General features: G+C 44.0%; 1 protein-coding gene and 1 non-coding gene across 2 annotated transcripts in view; one reads left to right on the top strand and one right to left on the bottom strand.

Moving 5' to 3' along the window:
- Positions 1–13,285, bottom strand: part of LOC120841721 (parathyroid hormone/parathyroid hormone-related peptide receptor-like) — a 294,650-nt gene that overhangs the window by 259,483 nt on the left and 21,882 nt on the right. The gene's annotated exons all lie outside the window — the stretch shown is intronic.
- Trnat-ggu lies at positions 7,021–7,093 on the top strand. The gene has a single exon. It is a non-coding gene; the product is annotated as a tRNA-Thr (tRNA).

Genomic DNA, 13,285 nt, shown 5'->3' with positions numbered 1-13,285 from the left:
GCGATCAGGATCGCTTTTGCACAGCATGTCCAACCTGACCTTATCATTTCTTAAAACGGGCCAGCATTTATTAGCAGCAAATACGCCGAACTCTTGCAGCGGTATGGCATTCGCCGCATGCTAGCGCCACCATAACACCCCGCTTCTAATGGAGCAGCAGAACTAGCGGTTCAAACTATAAATGACATACTCAAGAAGAGTTCACCTGGTTAATTCAAGACTCAGGTGGCAAGAGTTTTGTTTCAATACCGATGACGTCAAATGATGTAACGGGTCGTGCACCATACAAGTTGCTCATGGGCAGAAAAATAAAAACGCCATTAGACGGAATTCGCTCCAGCCTTCGGGCTAACATTCAACTAAATCAACTGAAGCAAAACCTGCACGCTGACCAAGGTTGCCGCCGTGCTCTACAGCTCGATTCTGGTCACACCATTACTTGCCCAGAACTTCAGACCCGGGCCGCCTTACATGCCTGCTTCAGTTTCAGTCCCAGTGAGGGCATCCTTATCCGAGGTTACCCTTGAGAATGGAACGTCCTGGTATAGACGCAGAGATCGCCTTCGACTAAACTTCATACATCAATCCCATTATCCAGTGATTATTTCTCAAGAGCATCTCGAGCTGACGCAGCCGATGAAAACCACCACGCATAGTGAGGCACAGCCTGAGCAGCGGCCGACACCGACCATGGGAACTTGCTCATCACCTACCCCTGCCCTGGTCGAGGGAAATCCCGTTGTCTTAAGGAGCAGCACCACCCAAAGCGACCTGTTGACTGGTGTTCTCCAGAACAATAAAAAAGGATTACGCCACCAAGAGGGGAGGAGCGTTAACCGCCTGCTAGCGCCACCTGCACCACCTACTAATATGGTGCAGGAAGGACGGATATGGGTAATTTTGGGGATATTAAAATTCAGTGTGTTGTGCACTGTCATCTAGTTCGGATGTCTTTTCTTCGCGCTCCGCACTCGTATCATTTATGTCCCTCTTTGACGGTCTGCAGGATATCACAGCTGCCCTCTCCTTTGGAGACTCAGCTGTCCTCCTGCACACTGCTGTTTTCTTTCAATTAACGTTCAGCAAAAACGTCACCATCTTTAACTCTTAAAAAAGGCACCCCCCACAAAAAAAAAAAATGTCAACCCCTGAATATTTGAACTTCAGATATCTCTAACAATCGCTTCCTCAAAAAAAAAAAAAAAAAAAATCAATCCGACGGTGAATACTTTTTCAACAAGTCCGAGCGTGCGAGATACTGTAGTTATACGAAAACATTACTAGTCATAATCTTCCGTATTATCTAGTCACTTACAGCAACGGAAATTCTTATCGCAGTTGATTTTAGAGAAGCTTCAACCAGTTACTGCGTTGTTTCGACGATTCGGTGTTTGAACTTTTCTGTTTACTGTCCCTCCATCTCCGCTTATAAGGGCAACGAAGATCATTACTGGGGGCTCGTGAAATAACACTAGTTTAGTGCATCGTAAGAGAAACGCTTCACTGCAGCAATACGAGCAATGGTTCTTCTCAACGACACAGCAAGAACGCCTGCGCAACCGTTGTCAAGGACATATTGGCCCCAGGGTGACCCGAGCGGGAACAAAAATATATCAGCGATCATTTTTGGACAACTTTTAGAGTGTCATGAAGACTCCGCCGTGCCTACTGAACAATTTACATCCGCGCATGCTTTGCAGTATATCGCGAAACAGCAAAGGTTGAACTGAGAAGCTTCTGACTGTTTGGTTACATTCAAACTCCGATCAGAGGGTAGCCTTTTAGTATCCAGATTTTTGCGTGTTTATAAATCTTTACACCTTGACCTCTTCGAGTTCTTATTTTAAGAGTTTGCTTGTTTATTCGGGGCTTTTATAGGCGATGTTAAAGGTCTCAAAAGCCTGCGTATGAGCGCGAAATTTGTATTACGCGCAAAGTTTCGACCACATAAAAAATAAAAAAAGCCGCAGGAGATATAGACGTCAATATAGGGGCAGATTTCGGAGAGACCAGCAAAATCGCTCGCCCTTGCGACGGACATAAAACAGCACGTAAACCTGTCGAGGCGGCGACTCCAGGCCATAAACTATGCAGATCCCGGAGTCTACTGATTTAAAAACATTTGCGGCGATGTAAACCTATACTATATGCTCACGTGAGCGCTTGTCAGTTTAACTTCTTAACGATCGCCCAGGCTGCTTCCTTCAAATTACGACTTCTATTAGTATTTGAAATGTTTGTGTTCCGTGTCACACACTACACGGATCGGAATATTATGCATTCCTTTAACTCTCATAGTCTCTGTTTTATATTACTGCGGGGTATTGCTTTTATAATTAATTAAGTTGCGTTCATTCTGGTGACGTTGAGTTGAGTTGAGAAACCGTCTTTATTTATTGTAATGAATGGCTGCTCTGGCTTTACAGCATCTGCAGCGGCAAAAAAGAAAAAGTACCCCACTGGTTTAACGTTCAAACATATGAAAAAAAAAAATAAAAACTAGCGCAAATAAAGGCTGTTGCCTTTGGAGGTGCGATATTCGCCTCGCAGTTCGAAGCTGTATTCGAAATATTTCGTACTCGAAATAATTGTAAAAGTTGCACAACCCCAGTGAGAATTATGCTCCTGGTTGTTTAGAAAATTGATAGCTACATAGAGCATCAGTGTCTATTTACATCACCAAAACCGGACGCGTTTCTGTTGATGTAACGAGCTCATGGCATAGACACTGCTACAACGGCATTTTGTTATCGGCTATCTTTTTTTCAGAGAGCGTGTGTAGTGTGCATTGGATACTATAACACACTTAGGTACACAACAGGTTGTTAACGCTGTGATGTACGTCAGTGGTAACACTTCCGGCTCGCACGCAGCGGAGCCAGGTTCGATTCCCGTGGGCGGCCGGCGATCATTTCCAAGCATTTGGCAACGTCAAAGACAAACGCCCTACAGCATCAACTGTAGCATCAACTACATCATCAAATACAGCATTAAGAAGAGCATCAACTACAGCATGAACTACAGCATCAACTACAGCATTAAGTATGGACGCTATCGCTGTAAAAAAAATAAAATGGCGCATTTCTTTTTTTTTTTAATTGTTCATAAAATTATGAAAAATTAGTCCCGAAGCAGCTCTGCAGCTCTGTAGACTGCAGAGCTGCTTCGGGCAGAGGATCTTTCTTCACTTCTAAAAGGAACAAGATGAAAATCAATAGTCTAAAAATAAGCGTAACCAGGGGCCCAAGTCAGATAGACGTGCGGTGCAATCGTTGGGACTGTTGTTTGCCTTTCAAATAACCTTCGTGCCTCGCCTTGTCACGGGGCAGTTGGGCTGTCGCGGCAGGTTTTAGGAAATCTAAAACGTGGCTTCCAACGAAAGTGACGACAGCTTTATCGCCAGATCCGTCTGGGCGCCATCTGCTCGCATTTTCTTGCCTTCTTTATGATATTGACGTTATGCTTGTGCATGTCGTGTTTTGAAGGACTCTGAGTCTTAGTTTGAAGGCCCAGACAGATGTCCCAGAAGATTACCTGCCTTACATTGAATGAGCTAGATTGGAAACTATTGACAGTACAACACATCTTGTTTTTTGTTTGTTTGTTTTTCTTTTAAAGTCATACCGTATATTCTGGTCTTTGTAGTATGAGGACAGAACAATTTTATTTTTGTAGCTTCAGAAATCACCACCTGATGTCGCGTCATAAGTTCGTGACACTGAATTTCTTCTCCGTAGACGCTGGAGCGCTTTTACAGTCACTTCATTTTATTTTTATGTAGACGCAATAATATAAAATTTTAACACTATTACATTTTTTTCTTGGATCTGTATATGGCTGACTTCACACGGCACCGCCTTACAATGGTTTTGACACCCGAGCCTGTAAGAATAAGCGGCGAGTTGTCAGCCCGAGTTCTTGTCGTCGTCGCATTCGACGGCTAGAAATGTCTCTTGTTTGAGACGATGGCTTTAGAAAGCAGGCCGTTCTTTCTTGGCTTGTTTGTTTGGGCTTTTTTTTTTAAACGCCCATGAAAACCAGGTGTGTTCAGGAAAGTTTCGCTTTGCCATTCGATGTCGTGTTTTTACCAACCTACAACTAAAAATACCGCCAGTAAAAGAAATGCGGAAAAAAAATTGTTTGATGTGATGTTTTCGAATTTTCTGATTAAAAATGGTTTATTTTACCAGGGCTGAACGACCGATACACTTTGGTTTTTATGACGTGTTTCGCGCGTTCGTGATTTCAGGAGCGCGAGCTAATCAATGTAAGATTATTTCTGAAACCATGAGGATCAAAATCACAACGTTCGAACCTTCAGCGCGAGCGCTCACATTACACGTTGCCGAAAGGCCTGACGGTGACTACCAAGTTTCTGGAGACCAGTTCACGTCCGCGAACCGGTTACCAGAAGCTCGTCAGTCGCTGCCAGACAGATGATTTTCCGGAGTAAATTAGGTCAAGAAAACAATGCCCGTTTCGCCGCTTTCCAAAATCTCAAAGTGAGCGTGACATTTTTACCCTGAGAAAATGTAAATGTATGCAGGTGTGTACTGTCGGCCATTTGCCACTGTAAGGATTGTTGTCGCTCCTTTAGCTTGTACATTTGGCCGACCACTCTCGACTCTAAGAATACCATTATACAACCTAGTTTCACAATTCCGCCCGCGGTCGGTAGACGATAAAAAAAATATTCTTGCAGTCGGAAAAAAAAAGAGGAACTGCGAAAGCAGCGATATCTAACTGTGTTGTATTTACAATTTGAGATGCTTCTCAATGTCCTTCAATAAGCGGAACAAACTCCAGTTTATTAAGAATAACTTAGGGCTAGAATATTTATGTCACAATCGGAAGGCCAGCGCGGGGCACAAATAGAGCACGAGTGCTGCGCGAGCATTTGGCTGAAGCTTGTGACCTCACTGACTGAGCACAAGGCACAGCCTAATTCTGACGCACCGCTCGTGTCCATTTTTGTTGCGCCCCACTGGTCTCTGGTAGGTGACGTTGAAAGTCTAATAACACGGCCTTGCCATCTAGGAGGTGTTGGTAGTCTCCACAGCTCTCAAAATAAAATTAAACAAACAAAGAGGAAAGGGAGAAAGAGAAATCAAATGATGTCGTCAAGATATTCTGGCATTGTTAAATCGTCGCAGGATTCTCGTAACCAGAAAGTGCCGTAAGATGATAAAAATGGGGCTATGATTCTAAACGATCTGGTAGAGATATCGGTAAGGACACACACATAAAAAAGGAAGGAAATAGCACTACATTTGAAACCGTCACAGCAGTCAGCAATCAACTGGAAATTATGACATAAAGTTCCGCAATGCCCTTGCTAAAAAATGCAGCGCATATATATTAAAAGGAATTACACCCTTCAAGTTGTAAATTAACTAATTATAGTGATAACACCTTCAGAGTGTTACAAGAACACCCGTAAGAAGCTTACGAACGCCAACAAAATAGGAAACTGACGATCTGAGTAGCCACGAATATATATATATATATATATATATAATGGGTGAAGATTGACAAGTGCAGCCGTAGTCTTCACTCATTCCCATTATATATACGGTGCAGCCTGTGCCTATGGAGAGGAGTGGTTCCCTAGATACCTTGGAAGACGGGCCCTTTCCGACATTTGCAAGCTGAGATGACGTGCCTCGTCACTGCCGCGTGTCGGAAATAGCGCTGGCCTTAAATCAGCAACGGTTGTCGTCTACCAAGTTAAGCGAATTCGAAACTAAAGAGTACACAGAGCTGGTCAGAAATTGAGTCCGCCAAAACCAGTGGCCGGGATGGTCTAATTTGTTAAGGCGTCGGTGGATCCAGTGGATCGGTTAAGGCGTCGCCCCGGACAGGCGAAGGTTGCGGGTTCGATCCCCACTCCTGGCCCAATTTTTCGCCAGCTCTTTTCTCTTTCTTTTTCCTTAACTTTAATGCAATAAATTCAATAATAACCTTCTCCCCTCTTCGTTCACGGAGTGGGCACGGGAGCTTGGTCACGACCGTCACGGCTGATACCACGATGTTTTACTTGTTACAGCTCCCGCTTCTGTGCATCTTTCTCGGCTTCCCATCGCCGTCCACCGCAGTCCACAACACCACGGATTGCTACAGTGTCATCTCGACATGTGCTAGTCATCTTCGGGTGCCGTTTCTACCGCCAGCGACATGGGCAAGCTATCAGCAGTTCCGCACAATCACGTTTCCTGAAGCGGATATGACGTCAACGGGCTACGCAATGACGCCCCCTTCTTCCTGCGTACAAAACCCCAACGCTTACCGCCGGCGCGTCAGTGGGCACGGGGGCTTGGTCACGACCGTCACGGCTGATACCACGATGTTTTACTTGTTACAGGTTTGTAAACGCTATTCTTTACATTCTAAGAGGTCTAACAACCTGTGCCTTGTAGTGCTCCCGTGCCCAAGGGTGCTTTATTACATGGCGTGCGAGTGCGCCAGAATTATTTTGTCTTTGTTGATGCAGTCCGGTGATGTTAAGTCTAACCCTGGCCCGAAGACTGTCCCGGACACTGTCCCGGAGTCTCAGTTGGGCAAAATGTGAGCGGTACTAGTGAAAATTGAGGACAATTCTAAGAGACTTGAGGAGGGTCAGATGTCAATCAAGTCAGATATCAGAACTCTTCTTGATAAACAAACTCAGTTGGAAAGCTCCTTATCAACCATTAACACCAAGATTGCCGGAATTGAGAACGAGCTTCAGTCACTTTCCGAAACTAAAGCCGAAGTGTGTAGCATTCGCAGTGCCCTTCCCGATCATACAACAGTAACAGCCTCATAATTATAATGCAATTAAATGCAAAGGTGCAAGCGAGCTGGACAAGAATGACGAAAGTAATCCCTGGAGAAGGGTTTACTTTCGTCATTCTTGTCCAGCTCGCTTGCACATTTGCATTTAATTGCATTATAATTATAACCTTAAATTGCAAGCTTCACCCTTGTTGGTGTTCGACTGGTGGCAGCTGATAAAACCCGTTTGCTCTAGTGACGTCTAACCCCTGGTTAGCTCAGTTGGTAGAGCGCTCCACTGGTAATGGAGAGGTCCCGGGTTCGATACCCGGACCAGGCGGATTTTTTCGCTCGCTCACCAGTCATCAGTTTGGAGATTTATGTTTGTCCTTTGTCCCTCTTGTTCCCCTTCTCCAGGGTTTACTTTCGTCAGTAACAGCCTCGCTCCTCACTCGAAGCGACGATCTAGAAAATCGTTCCCGTCGTTGCAACTTGGTTTTCCGAGGTATTCCTGACACGCGCGGTGAGTCATGGTCATCGTCGGAACATAACGTTCTTGAATTCACAGAAGAAAAGCTTGGCATATCTTTAGCGAGTTCTGATATCGAACGTGCTCATAGAGTTGGCAACTTTCAAGTAGGAAAAAACCGACCAATCATAACTTGTCTTGCGTCATTTAAAACCAAAAGTGAAATACTACAGAGCAGTTTTCGGCTGGAGGGTAGCTCGTTTTCACTATCGGAAGACTTCTGCGAAAATGCTCGTGTTGCACGGCATAACCTCGTCACTTTTGCTAAACGTCAATCATTGCCTTCTAAACTTCGACTAAACAAACTTCACATTGGCCCCAAGACTTTCATATACCATGCCCAGAGAGGCAGTATAATACAGCTCATGAGATAGGGGAACGTGGGGAGTATTTCTACTGATGCGGCTAAATCGCAGAGCGCCATAAGTGTTCTTTACGCAAACGCACGTAGGGTATTACCTAAGCGTGATGATTTGTCTTCACTGATAAGTTCATGTGATGCTGATGTTGTCTTGATGTCACAAACGTGGCTAAATCCTGACATTGATGATAATGAAATATTACCGGATCATCCTCACTTCAACATCTACCAGTGTGACAGAGCGGATCGACGAGGGGGAGGGGTTCTTATCGCTGTTAACAAAACTATTCCATGTTATATTGTGTCGATCCAAAGTGCCCTTGAGATAGTTCGGGTTTCCATAAAATGTTGCTACGACTCTATTTTGCTCGGTGTTTGCTACCGTCCACCCAACGCTTCACGTGACTTTTGTGATTGCCTTCGTGATGATTTGTCTTCTTTGGCAGCACATAGTAAAACTACTTTTCTTTTTGGTGATTTTAACATTCCGGGTATTGAATGGAATACGCTGACGCCAGCCAGCTCTGGCGAAACGAATGTAAGCCGAGTTTTTATTGACTTGTGCCGTTCCTTTAATCTCTCCCAAGTAGTATCTTTTCCTACACGAGTCACCGACAGCAGTTCAAATGTGCTTGATTTATTCCTTACCGCTGATCCTCATCTAGTTTAGTTATTGTCTTCTATAGATGACATTAGTGACCACAAAGCGCTACACTGTTTTATTGATATTAAGCCACAGAAGTCAGGGTTTTTTCCTAAAAAAGTTCGTTTGTATCACAGGGGCAACTACGACATGATTAATCGCCAGCTCTCGGATTTCTTCGTCTCTTTTAACGAGAACTTTGATAACTACAACGCCAATGAAAACTGGAATTTCTATAAAGCCAAATTCCTCGAGCTTGTCGAACGTTATGTGCCATGTACAAACGTCCGATCAAATGCATCTTAGCCATGGTTTACTAATTTACTTCGCCGACTTTCAAATAAAAAAAAAAAGACTGTTTAGGAATGCTAAACGACTAAATACACCGGAGGCCTGGCTTAAGCATGCCGCTTGCTTGTCTGAATACAAGTGTCTGTTGCGTGAGCGTAAGCACACATTCTTGCACCACACCCCACCATATATGTTACAAAATAACCCTCGTCAGTTTTGGAGAATTGTTAATGGTAAACTATCTCTAAACATTAACCTTGTGAGTAGTTCTGGTGATGAAATAATGAATAGTGTATGTGCTAATACTCTTAACACTGTATTTTCCGATGCTTTCACTGTATCTAGACCCATCGTTCCAATAACAAATGTTTTCACTATGGATCCTATTTTCGTAGACTTTGACGGCATAGTAAGCACTATAGAATCCCTTAAAATGTCTTCTTCATGCGGAATAGATGATATCAACAGCAAACTACTAATCAAAACGAAAATCTCATCAGCGCTTTTCCTTACTAAAATTTTTCAGCAGTCTCTGGAAACTGGTGTGGTACCCTCCTATTGGAAAATTGGAAAGGTCATTCCAGTCCACAAATCTGGAAGTAAAACGTCTCCATTCAACTACAGACCAATCTCACTTACCTGCATTTCCTGCAAAATTCTCGAGCACATCATCTACAAGCATCTTATCAGTTTCCTGGATTCCTGTATTTACTTCACCTACGCACAGCACAGCTTCCGCAAGCAACTTTCATGTGAGATCCAGCTGCTGTTTCTTACTAAAGACCTTTTTCAAAATCTCGACTCTGGCTTTCCTACTAATGCTGTCTTCCTTGATTTCGCCAAGGTTTTTGAAAAGGTCCTTCACAATTGCCTTCTATTCAAGCTCTCTTCCTTAAAATTAGATCCTCTCGTTCTAAAATGAATTGAATATTTTCTTAGCTACCGTTCTCAATTTGTTTTCGCTAACGACTCGCCTTCCTCCTTAGCTCTAGTCTCCTCCGGCGTGCTGCAAGGCTCTTTGGCCCTTTACTCTTTCTAATCTAATTTAATGACCTCCAACTTCAACTTTCTTCTTTAATTCGCCTTTTCGCAGATGATTAAGTTATTTATAGACTAATAAAATCTCCCGACGACCACCTCCTCCTCCAAAACGACATGAACAAAATTTCCGACTGATGCCGTACTTGGCAAATGTCCCTAAATATTAATAAATGCATGCCTGTATGTTTCACGCGCTCGTCCTCCCCCCACGTAACAACTTTAACACTGAATGACACCGTCCTCCAGGCCACTACCGAATATAAATAACTTGGTGTTTATTTAACTAATAATTAATCCTGGAATAATCATGTTAATCATGATTATTCCAGCTAATCGCCCTCTTGGTTATATTCGGCGTAATTTCAAGATGGCTCCTTCTAACCTCAAAAGACTTCTCTATATTACTCTTGTCCGCCCTAAACTAGAATACGCCTTATCTATCTGGCATCCCCACCTTTCATTTTTCACCAATGGAATAGGAGCAGTTCAAAACCGCGCAGCTCGTTTCATTCTTTCCGATTACTCCCGTTCTTCCAGTGTCACTGAAATGAAATCTCAATTAACCCTCCCTGACCTTTCTCTTCGCCGCAGAATTTCCAGGCTTTCCCTCCTGCATAAAGTGTATTACTCTCCCCAAATACGATATAGCTTCGCCAATACTGGAAACTCCTCCGAAAACACATAGGAGCGGCGGCGAACGTGACAGTGGCGCCTCTAGCGGACTCGGAGTCTACGGAAGCAGTCGTCGCAATGGAAAAGTATAGGCTCCGCGACGTCCTCGAGCTTTACGAGCCCCGTATCGTCACCCTAACAGCAGAAACAATTTATTACGGTCAGTTCGCTTGGAAAGCGGAATCCACTGATCTCAACTGCAACGACAATCGAATAACAACGCGCGCATAAACAAAGATAGAGCAGTTTATTTAGCGGTCTCAAACGCCTCTCAGGAAATCACACGCGTTTGAAACGCGTCTGGGAAGCGAAAAAAAGGCGTTTAGCTACTCGAACTACGTCGTAATTATTAACATATGCAAAAACGACATGTTAATATTACCAGAGCAAGCGCACCCCTTACAGAAATGGCATATCTGGACTTATATAAAAAAACACAAATATGGATATATAAAAAATTGGGCAGATCTGGCCATATCAAGCACATCAGTTTATATAAGCCTTATATAGCCAGATCTGCCCAATTTTTTATATATCCATATCTGGGTCTGCCAAATAGGGGTATATCTGCCTCCCATATCAGGGTGTTTTTTTTTTTTTTTATTCTTGCAGATTTGTTTTTAAAAGAAAAGTCATGAAAGCTACACTTATGCGGCTTCTGCGAGTGAGTTATATGCCCAGGGGAACATTACCTGGGCGCTAAGCTTTGCGATTACTCGGCTAATTAATTAAAATTTACTAATGAACTTCTCAATTAGTGAAAATAGACATGCGGTTCCAATAAGCAGCTAGCGGGGCGTCGGCCAAAATCCCTAAATCAGTCATTTTCAGTATTTCAGCACGTGAGAAGCGTACTAAAGTTACCAATCGTGGAACAGGTACAAGGCTAGCGGCTTCGGTAAGGCGCCCGCGCAATTTTTCTATTTGTTATCTAGCCCCAGCCTTGTACCTGGTCCACGAGTGGTAACTTCAGCGCACTACTGCGCTTCACACGCGCTCAGTCTTTCTAAAAATTACTGGTTTAGGGGTCTTGGACGACGCTCAGCAAGTTTCTAACTGAAACCATATGTCTATTTTCACTAATTAAAAAGTTAATTAATGAATTTTAATTAATTTGCCGACTAATCGCAAAGATTAGCAAACTACATAACGTCCCCCTGGGCGTATCACTCTCGCACAAACGGCATAAGTGTAACGGTCACGGCTTCTTTTAAAACAAATCTGCAAGAATAAAAAAAAAACGCTATCCACCGTGCTGGTAGTTGACTCTTCGACCCTCCACAGCGGGAGCAATGGTAAGCTGTGCCGCGCTCGGCTGTAGCGATTACCCGGTATCCCGACGATCGTTTCGTCGGCATGAACCGCGAGACATCCGTCAAGTTAGAGAAAGTACGAGCGGGAGGAGGGGGATACGCCCGCGGATGACCGAGTTTGCGGCACGCAACTCATAGTGGCGAGCAACGCCACTTTTCGACCGTTGTTTACATTCGTGCACTCCTTTTCATCGGCTTTTGCCCATTCGTGGAGTAGAAGTCCTGTGCCTATCATTACATAACGCCGATAACGGCGATCGGTCGGCGGCGGCTCCGTGTGCGAGCTCGCCGAGACGCCGCCGTCAGGGGATCGGTTTGTGCCGTACCGCGAGACGGTAGCCCTTGCAAGGAGCGAAAGTATGTTGGCATGCCGGTTAGGAAACATCATAATATTAAGCTTAGTCAATGAGAGTTTTCCGTTATTTGATTTATCCTCATCTCACGGTTTAGATTATGACGGTAACCTAGCATTGTTTTCCAGTATTTCGGAAAATCATAACAATCTTTCTACAAGCGACTCGTAAAGCCGCTCGTCAAATTTTGGAACACGTAATTAAGAGTCTGTGCTGCTGTTGTTTTTTGGCGACACGTCAAAACTTTGTCGGCAGCATATCGAAACTTTCTGTTTGTAGCGCAATCGCACCAATGCCGAAACATTCTGTACAATGATTCTCCCGCCTGCCAGGAGAGAGACACGGCCTAAATCTAGAGGTAATCTGGAAGAATACATTTAGGAAAAACGATCAATTGTCGCGAAATAAGTTGCAGCGCACTTACGTTGACGAGACGCGACTTGAAAGGTGGTATTTGAGGGAGATGTCGACACGGCCACGGTAAAAACACCACTCGAACACAGAAACGCGAAGGTGCCCGTGAAGATTCAACACGATGTAGCACAAGCTGTCGTTTGTAGAATCGAACACTAAACGCATCACAAAACATTCTTGGGCTTCTTTGAAGAAATCGCTTGCAAAAGCGGACATACGCAGCGGCCACAGAGGGAAAATTCACACGCCAAACTAGGTCCGGCTAAACGCATTTCGAGATCGGCAACGGCTAATGCGTCATCCGTCAAACCACGTGACCACTTACCCTTTACAACACTTTCAGCTTAGGGAGAGAGAGAAAAGGAGAGAAGGAGAGTCCAAAACGGGGGTGTGCGAACAAAAGGCTTATCTTATGGGCCACAACGAGGGGATTTGTCACTTGTAACGGAGGTTGACAGTGCTGTGAATGCTATGTGTGGCCTTGGGCTCCAGGCAGGTGCGATGTCCTGCTTTGTCACCAGATTCTAGACTGTAGTCACGTGACCCTAACCGGAGACACGATTTGCCTAAAACACGCGTAGCATCTACCCTGCTGTCAATACCGAGTGAACATACAGCTCTATTAAGCCCAGCTTTTGAACTCAAAACGATGCCAGTTTCAAGAGACTATGTTTTACGCTGTATAACCGACATTATAATTTTAAATGAAAAAATAAACCCGACTATTTTTGTGCATGATGTCGACAAATAAATAGATAAATAAATATGTATATAGATATTTTTACCAATAAATTTAAAATCACGTGTACACTGTTTCAGATTTTTTCACGAACGAGTTATACATAAAAGACACCACGGACAGCACACCTTCCGACTTTCAACACACGATGAATCGCCGACGCTCGCAAACGAACG

This window comes from Ixodes scapularis, unplaced genomic scaffold (assembly GCF_016920785.2).
Source record: "Ixodes scapularis isolate PalLabHiFi unplaced genomic scaffold, ASM1692078v2 PGA_scaffold5__190_contigs__length_132052651, whole genome shotgun sequence".
Classification (NCBI taxonomy): Eukaryota; Metazoa; Arthropoda; class Arachnida; order Ixodida; family Ixodidae; genus Ixodes; species Ixodes scapularis.
Note: the sequence above shows the minus strand (reverse complement) of the source record. Positions and strands in the feature narration are given on the sequence as shown.